Source organism: Amblyomma mixtum, chromosome 7 (assembly GCF_055824585.1).
Source record: "Amblyomma mixtum isolate Tamu chromosome 7, ASM5582458v1, whole genome shotgun sequence".
In the NCBI taxonomy this organism is placed as follows: Eukaryota; Metazoa; Arthropoda; class Arachnida; order Ixodida; family Ixodidae; genus Amblyomma; species Amblyomma mixtum.
In genome coordinates this window covers 12,917,645-12,934,304 of record NC_143018.1, presented here as the reverse complement: position 1 = coordinate 12,934,304, position 16,660 = coordinate 12,917,645, and positions in this window count along the sequence as shown.

Sequence of the window (16,660 nt, the reverse complement as noted above, 5' to 3'; positions counted from 1 at the left end):
TGCCTAACCGGGGTACCCCACAAGGGGCGCTTCTGTCACCTTTACTTTTTAACATTGCCCTAGCGCCACTTGCAAAGGCCCTTGCTGCTATCCCAGGGCTGCACACAGTCATATACGCAGATGATATAACCCTCTGGACAACGGGAGAATCCCTTGGAACCGCCCAGGATATCCTGCAATCTGCCATAGACATCACCACCACTCATTTAGCAAACACAGGCCTCCGTTGCTCTCCAAATAAATCGGAACTTCTGCAACTGAAGCCCCTCCCCAGTGACCCCCAGATCGAACTACACATGTACGGCAATATAGTGCCCATTGTGCCTCAGGTGAAGATTCTCGGCCTTCTCATTAGCAACACACTCGATGCAACCACCAACCTTCAGCTCTTGCAAAAACAGACCAAACAGGTCGCTGCACTTATCAGGCGGGTGGCAGCAGGCAATCATGGGCTGTCTGAACGGGAGACCCTCAATATGACAAATGCACTAATCATTAGCCGCATTATATACCACCTCCCATACCACATACTCACTCAGCTGCAAACACAACAGGCAGACATCCTAATACGCACGGCTGTCACCTCCGCCCTACGTCTTCCACGGACGGTTAGCACGAAACGTCTCCTGGCCACTGGTACCCACAATACAGTGACCGAATTAATAGAGGCTCAACGCACCAACCAGTTAGTCCGCCTGAGTCGCACAGAAACAGGACAACGCCTACTGCGACAGCTACATCTCAATCCACCCATTCCCACCCCAACAAGTCCTGCACCTTACATGATCTCTCTGCGCACTCAGTATCACATATATCATAAGCCCCTACCGCGCAATATGAGCGCGTCTCCATCAGGGTAGGCGGCAGGCACGAGCGAGCTATTACACGAAAACATACAGCAACCGCTCCGATATCCTTTATGTCGACGCGGCACAAAATTCGAAACCAGGATTTTTCACGGCAGTCGCAGCCTATGAAGACGGCACAGTGGGGGCCGCCGCCACTATCCGGACTAATTCGCCTGCAGAAACGGAAGGAGCCGCCATCGCACTTGCTCTGGCCCACTCCACCATTGACAAAAACGTAACCGAAATTTGCACAGATTCCCAGGCCGCGTACCGCCACTACCTAAAGGGCGTGGCGACGCCGGCAACACATCGTATTCTTGCCACAGTCACCTCTCTCGACCGAATAGTTACTCTGTCGTGGGTCCCTGGGCATGCCTCGATCCCCGGTAATGAGCGCGTTCATGCGCTGGCCCGAGAACTCTCCTCCCGGACCCCGGATGATCAGGCACCAACCCTGCGAAAGAGGCTACATCGGTCCTGTATACATATCATCAAATTACAACATTCTACAAACTCAGCCGCATGACACTGCCACCCCCCCACATTACCTTGTCGCCCTCATCCAGCGCCACATGGCGACAATTACAGACAGGCTGTTTTATTTCCCCACACCGTCTCTCATGCTTTCACCCCACCTTTCCTCCTGATTGTACCACCTGTGGCGTGCCCAGATCTACACTTTTCCACTACCTTTGGGAATGTCCTTCCCCAAAGGCAGTACCCCCCATCCCCAATCCCACTCATTCTTCCTGGGTGGCTGCTTTACGGACCACTCAGCCCGCCGGCCAGAAATGGCTGGTGGATCGGGCTTTACGTGAAGCGCAAGCCCGTGGACTCCTGGACCAGTAGGGGACCACCCTGGAAGATTTTTTTTTTGTGCAATAAAGTTGTTTCCATCCATCCATCCATCCACAGCGTTGTGACCAATGAGGATGCGCGGCCGGCGCGAGAAGCAGGGGAGGACTGCACGGCCGACACTGCGTGTATGAGCGCGCCTACTTTGGCGCGTAGAACAAACAGACGCGGACCAAGCCTATATAAGAAGGGCGTTGACCGCTATCGGTTTAGTCCGAACCGCCGTTTAAGCTTCACCGAAGCGCACCCGTTCGACTCCCGGGAAAACACCACTCGGCCAGCATCGGACCAACGAGGCAACGTTCGCCAGTCTGCGGGACGGCATAGTCGTGGACCTCCGGTCGTCGGACTGTCGCAGTGCCCGGTGAACAAATTGTGTTTTGTTGGTTAATCTCTCTCTCTTGTGTTAGTGCACTTTAGGTGCAATATTGCCTTTGTATTGTATTCTCTCTCTCGAGTTTAACTTTGCACGAGTTGCATTGTTTTGTTAATCACTGTGTATTTGCTTGTACTAGTAATTGTGAAATCCTCTGTATCGTCTCCTTGCTGTATAAACTTTTTTTTAGAGCGCAGCTCTTTGGCGTCCGTTCCTGGGTTTCGCGTCGTCGTCGGCCTCGTAACCAGCTCCGCCCCCCTTTCATCCCCCCAGCGCTATCGGCGTCAGCGGCATCAGTCAGTCGCTGCTATCTCTTCCCTCCTCCCTTTATCGTGTTGTCCGCTTGCTGCGCGCGCTTCTGCCCCCATCGTTTGCCGCTGGGTGTACACGCCGCCCCCCTCCCCCCTCTTCCTGCGAGTCTCCGGTTGTCAAAGCGCCGGCTCGAACTTAATTCCTTTCTTCGCTCCTCCTCCAATGCAACCCCTGTGCGGTGGCAATCAGAGAGCCAGATCGGTGGCGGCGGATCTGTATATGTGCACCGCCCGAGCCGAAATTGCGAATACGTGTGAAAAATAAAAAAAAAATTCTGTGATAGCGCATACATGTGTTGCTCGATTTCTTTGCCTCAATCTATCGAAAAGGTGAAACAGCTTATTTGCTGCGCTCAAATTTCGCATTAGGAAGTAACGTAATCGTCGGTATTTTTTGTTTGTGAACCTTTGGCTCCGACTCATTCTCTGGCTTGCGACCGGCGAAAGCTGTGCACCAAACGACCAAAAACCGCTTGTCACTTCGTAGCTGGTCCCCACTGAGCTTGCCACGCTGAGTCGAGGGCATCTCCTTTGAGTCCGAGACCACTACCCCCCACATGCTCTAAGGGTGTCTGGTGGTGGTGGTGAAAACATTTATTTCGAATGAACTGGAGGTATGTTTGGATCAGCCCGTAAGGGACCGATCCTTACAAACACTAGGTGGAGGTCCCTAGTATGGGACCCCAGTGGCGGTTGCCGCCGCCCGGGCGCGCCCGACTAAGGCTTGTTGGGCCTGTAAGTCGTGGCAGCCGAGCAGGGTCGCCTCCCAGTCCTCCCGGGTTGGGTTGGGGATGGGGGGAATAGCGGGGTTGGAGGGGCAGGCCCACACCATGTGATAGGTGTCAGAAGACACTGCACTACAGTGTCTACGCTTAAAAGTGCGGGAAGTTGGGTGACACCTACACATGGCGCGAAGAGAAGCAAGAGCTGAGTATGTACAAAGAACACTGGCAACTAGAAACGACAGTGTCCGTAGATGTACTTGAAGCTGGGCTTGTTGCTGCATATTCGTGAAAGACATGAGAGCGCAAAACGGGACACGGTCGAGTAAGGGAACAGTACGAGAGCTGCTTTTACGTACGTAGACGGCGCTACTTACACTAAGGACAGAAACCACAAGAAAAGCAAAGTGGCAACGGTAATCAACTCGCACCTAAAAGAAATCACCAGCGCATCAATCCAGAACTGTATGGTAGTCTAGGGCAAAGAGGCAGCCGTGGCTCTAGCGGCAGCGGAGGGCTACCGATAACAGGTCCTTAACCATACTCACGACCTCACAAGCTGCATGCCGCAACTACCTAAACGGCAGAATCAGCCACAGCGCGCTCCGCGTTCTCCGCTCAAGTGACAGAACCGAAAACAACCAGGTCAAACACACGACATTTTGGGTGCCGGGACATACCGACATTACGGAAAATCAGGAGGCGGATTGGATAGCTCGAGCGTACGCAACAAACCAAGCATCCAACAATGCCGACCTCGCTGAGGAACCCAAAACGGTAGCCAAAAGCTATACGGAGATGCTAAACTACTACAGAGGTATCATACAAAAATACGCGCCCCCACAAAAAACAACTAAATAGAGAAGACGCCGTAGCATGGCGACAACTAAAAACGGGAACATTCCCGTGCTTAAACATCCTAACCAAAATCTACCCCACGCAGTACGAGAGCGAGTGCCCGTGGTGTGGAGACGCGGCGGTTGAATTTCTTTGGAGAAGAAATTCTAGAGGCTCGTGTACTGTGCGACGTCAGTGCACGTTACAGAACCCCAGGTGGTCGAAATTTCCGGAGCCCTCCACTACGGCGTCTCTTATAGCCTTAGTCGCTTTGGGACGTTAAACCCCAAACGTGCTTTAAGCGGCACGTGTCTTTCAGTGTTTTCTATTCATGTTTTTTCAGGGTTTTTATCTAGAGTATAAGTGATTTTAGATGGCACATGTAGTAGGACGTTTTGACATCTTCTGAGTCACATGTGAAAAATTTTTGTATAAAAGTCGCTTATTTTTTCCAATAAAGCTCAGTTGAAAGTCAGCGCTGTGTTTCGTTCCTTTTCTGTCCGTCCGTGTTTCGTGTGCGCTGCAAACACCTAAGCACGATAGCGTAGCTATCGGTTATGGTGGCGGCCCGCTGAAGGCGGTCCTCCATTTCCCCAAGGCTCCCTTCGGTAGTCCAAATTGTTATGTCATCCGCGTAGAGTGCGTGATGAATGCCTTCCACCCGGGCCAATTGGTGGGGAAGCTGCATCATGGCAATGTTGAAAAGAAGCGGCGACAAGAGCGCCCCTTGGGGTGTACCCCGTGTGCCCATCATGTATGGCCCGTATTCGTCGTCCTCAATCATGAGGAAGGCCTGACGCTTCGAGAGAAAGTCACTTAAATATGTGAATGCCTTGCGCCCACAATCGGTGGTACTCAGGTTAGCCAAGATGCTGACATGGCAGTGGGTCGTATTATGTAGCGGTGTAACTGGAGGAGGACGTCCTGTGCAGACATATGCGGTCGGAACCCGGACATAGTGTCTGCAAAGAGGCCCTTGGTCTCTATGTGTGGATAGAGGCGATCCCTAACCATCGTCTCCATAAGCTTGCCAACACAAGAGGTTAGTGAGATGGGCCTCAGGTTGTCGGTATTCACTGGCTTGCCTGGCTTAGGGATGAAAGTGACCAAGGAGGTCTTCCATTCGGGAGGGAGTGGACGCCCGTCCGAAATCTGGTTAATGTACACTAGCAGGTGGATGTAGGCCGAATCTGGGAGGTTGGCCAACAGATTGACTGTTATGCGATCCCGACCCGGAGCCGTACCTCGCCGCATTTTAGCTAAAGCCGCCTTAAGGTTGTGTAACTCAAAAGGAGCATCAATGTCGGGATTCGGCTTTCCCGCGTACTCGTACTCGGGCCCAACTGGGTGTTCTATGCGTCAGAGATATCTGTCGCGCAGGGTGTCCGCGAGTTAAGCCGTCGTACCTTGGTACCCGTACAAAGCCCGCCTGAGCTGTATTTGCGTCTCCCCTCTCGTTTGAGCGGGGTCGATGAGACTGCGAAAGAAGCGCCATGTTCCTCTCCAGCTCATCTGACGCGCTGCCGAAATACACTTCTCTATCCAGTTTGAATCGGTGAGCTGGGCAGCATACGCCGCAGCCTGCTCCGTGAGGTCGACAATTCGAGCCTTAAGTTTGCGATTCAGCTTTTGCTTCTTCCACCGTTTGGTAAGACTCCGGCGAGCCACCCACAAGTGCAGGAGGTGATTGTCCACTGCAGGGATCTCTTCGGTGGTTAGAAGTGTCGTGACGTGTTGTCTTTGTATTGTGTCGAATTGCTTTGCCCACTCCGCATATCCGCCGGAAAAGAGCACGGGAGGTATCTCTTGTGTTCGAAACTTATGCAAATCGGCCAATTTAGCGTGGCCCCACTTTTTGCGAGCCGCCTTCGCCACAAGAGTAACCCGGAGAAGGCAGTGATCGCTACCAAGAGTCTCTCCCAGGTTCTCCCAGTTAGCGTCTCTGGTGTTCGTAACGAGAGTCAGGTTTGAAGTGTCGTGACGTGTTGTCTTTGTATTCCGTCTCATTGCTTTGCCCTCCGCATATCCGCCGGAAAAGAGCACGGGAGTTATCTCTTGTGTTCGAAACTTATGCTAATCGGTCAATTTAGCCTGGCCCCACTTTTTGCGAGCCGCCTTAGCCAGAAGAGTAACCCGGAGAAGGCAGTGATCGCTACCAAGAGTCTCTCCCAGGTTCTCCCAGGTAGCGTCTCTGGTGTTCGTAACGAGAGTCAGCGCGGCCCCTTTCCCTTCTTGAGCGGACTTAAAAAATTCCAGGGGTGCACTTAAGTCTGCTTACGTGCAGTAATGCGAAATCATTTCTCTTACTACTGCCGGTTATGATGCTGCGTGTTCGCTTGTTAATGCGTTTCTAAATCGTGTTTTCACTCTAGCTTCGGTTCTGCCAAAACCGAAGACATGGTCCCGTTGGTTGAACGTCTAGTAAGCTCAGCAAAGCATGAAATAATTAATTGGTTTATTGGGGTTTAACGTCCCAAAGCGACTCAGGCTATGAGAGACGCCGTAGTGAAGGGCTCCGGAAATTTCAACCACCTGGGCTTCTTTAACGTGCACTGACATCGCACAGTACACGGGCCTCTATAGAATTTCTCCTCCAAAGAAGTTCAACCGCCGCGGCCGGGATCGAACCCGCGTCTTTCGCGCCAGCAGCCGAGCGCCATAACCACTGAGCCACCGCGGCGGGGCATGAAATAATTAATTATGAATTAATTATTGTGCTTCAAGAATGAATGAATTCAGTAACAAAGTAACTCATCCATCCGACTATACTGTCCATGCATGTGTGCGGTAATTCACTAACTGAACTAAGAAATTACTCTCGTCAATTAATGAATTATGAAATAAATATTATGGTGACAATTCAATGTAACTAAATTTAATCGTTTATTTTATTCATTTATTAACTCATCAATTTGATTATTTGCTAATTAATTTTGCTTTTTGACTAATTCGCCTAAATAATTATTAAAATAATTAGTTCTTTCGGTGACTGATTTGTTCATGCTAATTACATATTTTAATATTCTAATTATTTCGTTAATTAATTAATTTATTAGATAAGTAATTCGTCCATTCTGGGAGTTACCGACGAACCTGCGAATTGGTCAATTGAATTGATCAATTAATTGGGCAAATGTTTAAAACCAATTAGTTTGGTGACCTAGGTAAATGTAATTCAATTTCATTGCTTATAAACGCACTCAATAATTAGCTATTTAATCTCTGATTATGTGTAAATAGTATGAATGAAGAATTAACGAAATTATCAATAGAATGGGTAAATAAAAAATTGCACAAAATATTTAAACTAGTTGAATGATTCAATTACTTTTGAAATTAATAGGTCGCTTGGTTTGGTTTCTTTTGGTTGAACGTCCCAAAGCGACTATATTCACGACTGCATATTTACATCAGGTAGATTCCTCAGCTAGAATAAGAATTCACTGCTTTTTATTTTACGTTTTTCTTGGTTTTTGTACAAATTCTAGTCTAGGGCCCAAAATCATCCAAATACTCCACATCCTGTACATGAGTGCGTTTGTATCCGCTATGCACCCTGGCTATCCCTCAAGAGAAAAGTATACAACAGCAGCATCTTACCGGTATTCACCTATGGGGCAGAAACGTGGAGGCTAACAAAGAGGGTTCAGCTTAAGTTAAGGAGAACGCAGCGAGCTATGTAAAAAAAAATGATAGGTGTAACGTTAAGAGATCGGAAGCGGGCGGAGTGGGTTGAGAGAACAAACGCGGGTTAATGGCATCCTAGTTGAAATCAAGCGGAAGAAATGGGCTTGGGCAGGGCATGTCATGCGAAGGCAAGATAACCTCTGATCCTTGAGGGTAACGGAGTGGATTCCAAGAGAAGGCAAACGTAGCAGGGGACGGCAGAAAGTTAGGTGGCCGGATGAGATTAAGAAGTTTGCGGGGATACAGTGGCCGCAACTGGCAAAGGACAGTGTTAATTGGAGAGACATGGGAGAGGCCTTTGCCCTGCAGTGGGTGTAGTCAGGCTGATGATGATGATGAATCCCCCGCCGTGGGTATTCATGAAATTTTATTCATGAAAATTTAGACAACACAGTGCCTTGGTGCAGAGGGCAAAAGGCGAAGATCAATCCGCCTGACTGGGCCCTAAGCACCACTCGAACACAACAGCAAGGGGCACATATATACACATACATAAACAATATAATGATCACAGTGCAAATGTTTGTGCAACACAACTTCCTAATAGAAACATACATTATATTCTTATTAGCAGAGACAACGTCTAAAAAAAATCACAGGAAAGGACAGTGCAAGAGCATAAATCAAAAATATGTATGGAAACTAATAGTATACCTAGAAAAACAAAATAGAGAAAAAAAACATAAAACAGAGCAGTGCAAGAGCAGATACAGATCCCACATATATATAGAAACTAACTGTGTACACAAAAAATAAAACAAAAGTGCGATCAATAGAAAGGTGTAAGCAGAAAAAAAGAATTATAGTGCATTTTCCTGAAAATAAATTTTCGCCCGCTTACGAAAAGCAAAGAGAGAGGAAGATTTCTCCATAATATCAATTAAGTCGGGATGGGAGATCAAAAGGTTTGGGATTTGCCAGTTTAAAGACTGCCTACCATAGTTTGTTCTGTTTCTTGGTTTCTGTATTTTTGTGTGCCTGAATTCATATCGTGTTTGATCGGTCATGTATTTCGAAAAAAATTGTTGACGATTGGCAATGAGTTCCAAGAATGCCACCTGGGACAGTCGCTCATAATATAATGTTTGTATAGGTAGTATTTGGTTTTTGCTGAAGTAGGAGGATGTGGAGTCATATCTTGATAAATTTTCGATAAAGCGAATAGATTTCTTTTGCAATAAAAAAAGGCTTTCAAGATTTGCTTTTCCAGTGACTCCCCAGATAAGCAAACAATAACGCAACCTTGAATGAACTGCACTGAAATAAAGCTGGCGCCTTAGCCGCAGCGGTAGAAATGGGCGAAGCCTGTTGAACATTCCAATGCATTGTGCTATGGTACGCTTAATGCGCTGAATATGTGGTGTCCAGAGGAGATTTTCGTGGAATTGTACGCCTAAGAATTTCACTTGCGTAACGCGCTCTAAAGGTCGAGACTGGAAAATTATCGGATTAGCGAGGTGAATTGGTCTGTTGCTAGAAGAGAATACAATATATTTGGTTTTATTAACATTGAGTGCTAGTCGGTTGGCTGCAAGCCACTGTGACAAATTGGTCAGCCATATATTTATAGTAGCAGCTGCAGTTGATAAGTTAGGTGTAGAAAAGAAAACGCTGGTGTCGTCTGCATAGAGAATGATTTCTGGCGTGCCTGGTATTGATACAATGTCGTTAATATAGAGAAGGAATAACATAGGACCCAGTATGGAGCCTTGCGGTACACCATATATTATGTTTCTAAGTTCAGATTTAACGTTATTGGCAACGACATATTGGGAACGATTTGAGAGATAACTTTCTAGTAGTGTAAGGGAAATGCCTCGTATTCCATAAAACGGGAGTTTTTTAATAAGTATGTCATGTTTAATGGAGTCGAACGCTTTGCTAAAGTCTAAGAATATGCCCAGGGTATAGATATGAGTTTCTATGTTCTGAATAAGTGTTTCCTTTATACTAAGTAAGGCAGATTCAGTTGACTTATGTTTCTGAAACCCATATTGACTGCTACATATCAAGTTGTGTTTCTGTAGATGGCTAGTAATCCGAGAATTAATAACCTTTTCAAAGATTTTTGAGAACAGAGGAAGTACTGAAATTGGCCTGTAATTTCCAAGATCGTTCACCGTGCCGCCTTTGTAAAGGACCGCCACCCTCGCTATCTTCATTTTCTCTGGAAAAATGCCTGTTGTTAAAGTAAGATTTGCTATATGGCAGAGCACAACACATATTAAGTCAGAAATTGCTTTTATTGGTGCTGCTTTGATACCATCATAACCAGAGGAACAGTTGTTTTTTAAGCTATATATTAGGCTGCAGATTTCTGCAGGGCTAGTTGGAGATAAAAACATCGTATCTGCTAGCCTATGCTCTAAGTATTTCTCAAAATGTCCAGAGAAAGCCCCATCAAAATTTCCAGAAGTTAAAAAGTGTTTGTTCATTGCATTGGCAAGAGCTTCACCTCTTAGGACCTGCCCCCCTATTTCCATTTCAAGCGGGATTTGTGTTTGCGATCTTTGCAGAAGTTCCTTGACAGTACGCCACGTTTTCTGCGGATCATAGTAAATTTCTGAAAACCTTCCACTGTAGTAACGAATTCGAGATTTCTTTAGGTCCGAGCCTAATTTATTCCTAACTTTTTTATACTGTTCTAGAGTTGACAAATCTTTCGTTTTTATAAATCTACCAAACAGATGGTTTCGGGCTCTAATGCGCTTTACTAAATCAGAAGTAATCCAAGGTTTTCGTGCTTTTTTGCACTTGGTTAAGATTGCTATAGGAAATGCGCAATTGTACAACTCTATTATTGTTTCTATAAACGTATTGTATGCTACATTGGGGTCGATTTCGCGAAGACAGTCGTTCCAACTTATAGAGGAAACCAAGTTTCGGAAGTGTTGAATTTTTTCCTGTGTTAATGGCTGAACCGTAATTTCCGAGGATTTAAGTGCAGTGATTTGTGCACGCGATCTTGGAATAAAGCAAAAGGTTGACAGGTGGTCACTAAAATCGCTTAACAAGACACCTGACGTCGGGTCCTGTTCGTCGTAATTAGTCAGGCATAAATCAATTAGGGTCTCACTGGAGCTAGTAACACGTGTAGGCACATTAATAATGTTAGAGAAGCCATATAAAGATATGATGTCGAGAAAGTAACTTGTTGCCGGTGATTCTTCCAACACATTTATGTTAAAATCACCCATAATTACAATTGGTTTCTTATCAGAAGACAGCATATCTAATGTATTATCAAGAAAAGAAAAAAACTCTTGCATAGACGCAGAAGGGGGTCGATACACAACACCAAACACAAAACCACTTGTTTTGATAAAAAACGTTTCATAGTGCAGAGTTGAGAAACTGTACTCGGGCATAGCTTGATACGAAAAATTATTTTTAATGTACAGTGCAACTCCACCGCCTTTCTTATTTTTTCTAGACATGGTTTCGCACCTGTATCCTTCGAAGTGGACAATGTCGGCAGCATCTACATACCATGTTTCACTGAATGCCAATACTTCAAAACTATGGTTTAAAGAAGATAAAAAAATGTTGACCTCCTCATCCTTATTTTTTAAGCTACGCACGTTTGCGTGATAAAAGTAAAATATGGACCGGGCTTTTGCGGCCGATTTTAGAACATCAAAAGAAGTAGAATCATGATAAACACAGTCGCGCGTTACGAATGGCATTTCGTGAACAGTTCGCGCCAAGAGTGATACATCAATGCTATCACTCTATTTTACTCAGGTCATTTTCATCTCGGATGCGAATGGCGTTCATGCCTGCAGCCTTTCGCACAAGGACGTGCCCGTTTTTCTGCCACACAAATTCATAGCCTTTTGCTTTACCTTTTTCACGTGCCAACCACAGTAGCCGCTTATTCATGGGTGTGAGATTATCAAGGAAGCTTATCTCTGGGGCGTCAGTTTGCAGGCGTGATCGGCAATTCATCCACGTTTCTTTCAAATGTGTTGAAACAAATCGGACAAGTACCCTAGGTTCTTTCCCTTTTTGTTGCGGAAGACGATGCAGAGCGTCAAGATCACTGTTCGCTAACTGCGGAAGCTCAAGCTTGCTGGCCAGGCCATTCATTTTGTCAAGCAGGTTTTCATTTGCCTCCACCTTGAAGCCATGAACCTCCATATTCTGCCTTCGACTGTACTGCTGTAGCTCATTGAGCTGTTGCTTAAGTTCTGTTGTATCTGGTGCATTTCCTTGCTCAATAGACTCAACTTTCTTCTGCAAAACCGCAACGTCGGAGGCCTGCTTGTCAAGCATACTTAGGATGGTATCATACTTGTCGGACATCATTTGTACTGCTTCCTCAATGCCATTGACTTTATCAACTAGCTGTGCAAGGGCGTCAACCTTAGCCACAAGAGGAAGCAATAAAGCGAACTTTTCATTCAACTCAGCAAGCCTGAGCTCAACGTTAGATCCTTGCGATTGTTCGGACACATTTCCTTGCCGCTTTTGAGCTGACTCACAGGTTGGGCAATTCCAAGTAGATATGAGCGCTTCGCTTTTGCTTTTGAAATTCCTCGCCGATATACCAGAACATTTCCCGAGGTGGTACGGGTAATCACATGAGACACAAGTTAAAAAAACAGCGTCATCAGGTACCGGGTTGTGACATGCCATACAATCTATCACAAAGCAAAATTCTGAACCGCAGCAGCAGCAGTGGGCGTAAAGACGTTACTAGCTATACAAAAGAAGTGAAACGCCACCAACCTGCGAAGGATAGTAGACCGAGTTTAAGCGTGTTGACCAGTGTCGTCCACTGCTGCTGCGTGCGAGTGCCAGCGGATCGCTGTCGTGCTCCTTTTAAATGCTGCGCTTGGGGGCCTGGCCTGCGCAGACCACTCGATGCGCAGAAATCCCTGGGAGATGATCAGGCCGGCGCACTTGTCATTCGGCTTGGAAATACTTCGGAAAGCTTCTAGGTGCAGCCTGCGAAGGATAGTAGACCGAGTTTAAGCGTGTTGACCAGTGTCGTCCACTGCTGCTGCGTGCGTGCGTATGTACCATTAAGCCTGAGGTCATCATCATCATCATGTGCCACTCCAACAGAGGACACCAAAAACATGGCCACGTAGTCCTTTTACTCAGCTGCCGCGGTGGGTCAATGGTTAGAGCGCTCGGCTACTGAGCCGGAGTCCGCGGTTCGAACCCGGCCGCGGCGGCCGCGTTTCGATGGAGGCGAAACGCAAAGGCGCCCGTGTGCAGTGCGATGCCAGTGCACGTTGAAGGTGGAGCTGTGTTCAAAGTCGCTTTAAAGAGCCAGTACCGGTTCGCTCGGCTAAAGCCTGCTTTTAGAGAAACTGAGTGCGCGATATCTTGCGAAAGGCAACGATTTGCGAAACCCTGCACTTCGCGTGAACATTGCGCAAATTTGTGCTGCTTTCACTCGCTGTGCCTAATGCTTTCACAGATTATAAAACTCTCGGTAAGCTAAAGGCGACGATTAGGGCTAACTCCACCTCCACAGCACCATCAACGGAAAAGGCTAACAAAGCCACTGTGTCGGTCTGAAATTTCTTATTCACGGGCTGTGAATGATATTTTATTCTCCTTTCTCGCTACATATACTGTTTTCGTACTCTCTTCTTCCTGAGTATTCGTTCTCACGCACAAATTCCTTGCTGCGCTGTGACCTCCCATTCCTCTTTTTTTTTTCTTTCGCTTCCCAACTAATCGTACCGAAGAGCATCAGGACTTTAAAATCTCGCAAAAAGCTAGCTAGAACAAAAATGCTTTTCAATCTGTATCACCGCTGGCTTCGCCTCAACCCTCCTTCAACTTTCAGTCATGATCGACCAGGATCACAAGAACCGCCATCCGCAATCCACACCAGCGTCTTGGCCGTGCGCCACCGTTACTACTTTGCAGTAAACCTCACCTGGTACGAACCAGGGATGCGTATTTAAAGGAGGCGAACCATTTCCGGCGAAAGAAAACAATGCAAGGCGTTTTAGATGCATTTGACTGCAGCAGTTACTTTCGCTTTGTTTGCGCGCGCGAAAAAGTACTTTAAAAAAAAAAACCAGTCAACTCGCGCTTTCTTAAACCGAGCCGCATAATATCATTCGGACATACCCTCGCACTCCACTACAAACATGTACATATATGAAAATTCAGGGGGCGCACGCACACGTCAGTAAGCGAGTAACCAGTCAGGAGATTCTTCCTTCGCCTTATTTACTGCTTGAAATAAAGCGCACGGCTTTTGGACCGGAGCCTTCATCGAGCAGGGTATATATGTATCTGCTTTAAATACACATTTCCATTTTCTTAATAACGTGCAGTTTAAGAACCCTGCGCTTGAATTCAGCAGTGGAAGACAGCGATACATTCAATGTGGTGCTAAACAAGTAAAAGGAATGAATAAAACTTGAGCAAAGAGTGAACATGCAGCTTTCTCCGGTCAACGCATGAAAATCAATGAAAATCAATCAAGAACAGAGCACGATCTGTCAGCCATGTACAGATATAATACCAATGATCAATATTTTGTCCATTTTGACAATCATATAAAAGTTTGATAAATAAAAACAACCACGCAGCAATAACACCAGCTGGCGCATAGCTAAATTTTACAATACTCGCAAAAAGCTGGTGTTCCTTAATGCTCAGATCACATTTCTAACGGCGCGCCGTGTCCGTCAGTCACACGCCTCTACTACAAACTCAAGACTCCCATCAACGAAAAAAGATCACAAAGAAGAACTCTTTCTATCAGCAACCAGAAAATTTGTACATCTAGGCTTACTGGCTGACCACATGAATCAGCGAAAATAGTTACACGTTTTGGTATAACAATGCAGCCCGGCATTTTTCAGCTGAACGAAGTGGCGGTTGCGCATTCATCCGTTCTATAACCTCCATCTTCCAAGATAGCCATCGGTCCCCTTCTACCCTCAAAATATGCTCAATCCTCCTCTTCCCTAAAGGAGGACAGAGGGATGTCCTTTTCTTCATTTTGCCGCCTTCCAGAAGTGGCAATTTGATTTAATTATATTGAAGCGATAGCTTAAATGTTAAGCAAAGCCGGGTATCGCCGTGTGTGCTAGAAGCACAGCCTGCCGACCAGATAATTAGCAAACTGGATACCGTGGCAGGTGGAAGCTAAATTAATGACTGGTCGCCCTGGAACAGCAACCTGGGTCGCACAAGGCCCACCGCTGTGCGCACCTGCAATCGTAGTGCAGTGGCGCATCGATCGCTTAACCACTCCACCACTGCGCCTGGAAGGGTATTACGACTCCCAAGGATTTATATGAATGCAAAGTAGAGAATGACCTTCAGCATGTATGGGAATTAGCCCATAACGCTATTGCGTCATACCCTTAAGTAGGAGCTTAAGTGTGCCCACTATTTTAAATGCCATTATTTCGGGTAAACTAATTTGTTTCACTACTGAAGGTGTTGCTGCTCGTGCTGTAGATTGTACGGCAGTATGGAGCGATATATGACTAAAGCAAAGTTACATAACAGCTTTCGTTGTGAAACTCTGTACTATACGGTGGGATCGAAATCTTTAACAGTTGGCTGTAATATGTCTCAGAATAACACAGCATCATGAAAGTGAATCAAATTAAAGAAAACACATCACGGAAAAATTTTGCTGCAGCGCGCGCCGAGATGTTTTATCTCGGCCACCGCGATCTCGGCTTAGGTTCCGCGCCCTGCAGCGCCCTCGCCGGTGATCGGTTGCGATCGCGGCTGCGGGCCAGCGGGACGATCAAGATAAAAGCAGTGTCATCAGTGTCGTGACGCATGCTCTCATAAAAGCTATCTCAAGCCAGGCGTTATCGGTAGGTGGCGCGAATGCAGCCAAAAGCTGGCTTTCGAGCGCTCTAGACATACGTGCTGAAGACTATGCCTTGACCGCGAGATGTTGGAAATAAACCGACGCCAGTTGCAGCTTTCACAACTCCGGTTACCTGGAACCGGAGCTGTCCCGGTACCTGGAACAGCTTAATGACAGCAGCTATTGCCCTATCATGAGTGCCAAACTACTGCCGCAGGAAGCATATCCGCCAGAATTTTGAAGCCATTTACATGCACTGACACCTTGATACAAGTGGAATATCTCGTGAAAGAAATATTCTGCAATTATTGCAGTGATCGAACGTTACTGCTTCCATACGTTCCCAATCTTTCGTCGATATCGACTCAAACACCTCAATTAGCCTCAATAACTTTCCTTTCGGTTTTCTTCTTCCAGTAATTTCAGGAAATCGCGTTTAATTAATCAAAAATCAGACAAATTGCAGTAGACTTACCTATGCTCGCTTGCTCTTCATTGCTGGCCCTCGGCACATCGGCGATTTAGCAGGTGTCGCGAACGGGAACAACGTAGGCACAGCATCCGACTTCAACCACTGCCTACTACGCGCGAAACAAAGCTCCTCTATCAGAAGCATCTTGTCTTGGCAGCAGTCCCACGTGATATGTTCCGAGTGCACACTTGTTCGCGAATTCTGGGATTGAGGAGCCGGATGGCATGATTCCATTTGTCGCGTACCTTTTTGTCATTGGGAATTTTGAGTAAATCCCTGTCCTGTTATTCGCTTACTGCTTCGTGCATCCTACAACATAGCCCGAGCTACCATCCATTGACGCAAGGACACCGATGCACTAAGCGCGAACTAAAAATACGAAGTGAACCCATGATGCCGCTCGCAAGCAGGCCGCCACCCCTCTGAGCATTGAAAGGCTGTTCCAAGCAGCGCCGCCAGCCCCCAGCCCCGTGCCAGGCAGTGCCAAGCATGAGCCCGAAGCGCTAGTCTACAGGCGAGCCCAAATCTATATCTCGGAATTGTGCTGACTTGAGTCTTACCGGTATACAAGCCATGCCGAGTAGGGCCACTGCATTGTCACCGTCGTCTGCTCCACGATACATGCCAACCTGTGACGCGCACCATGGAAGGAGAGCGGCCGTACTGAGTCACGGTAGCAGCACAGGCTGCGTGAAATTGGGCCTTCCGATCCAGAAGTCGTCGCATGGTACAAGGCCGGCCG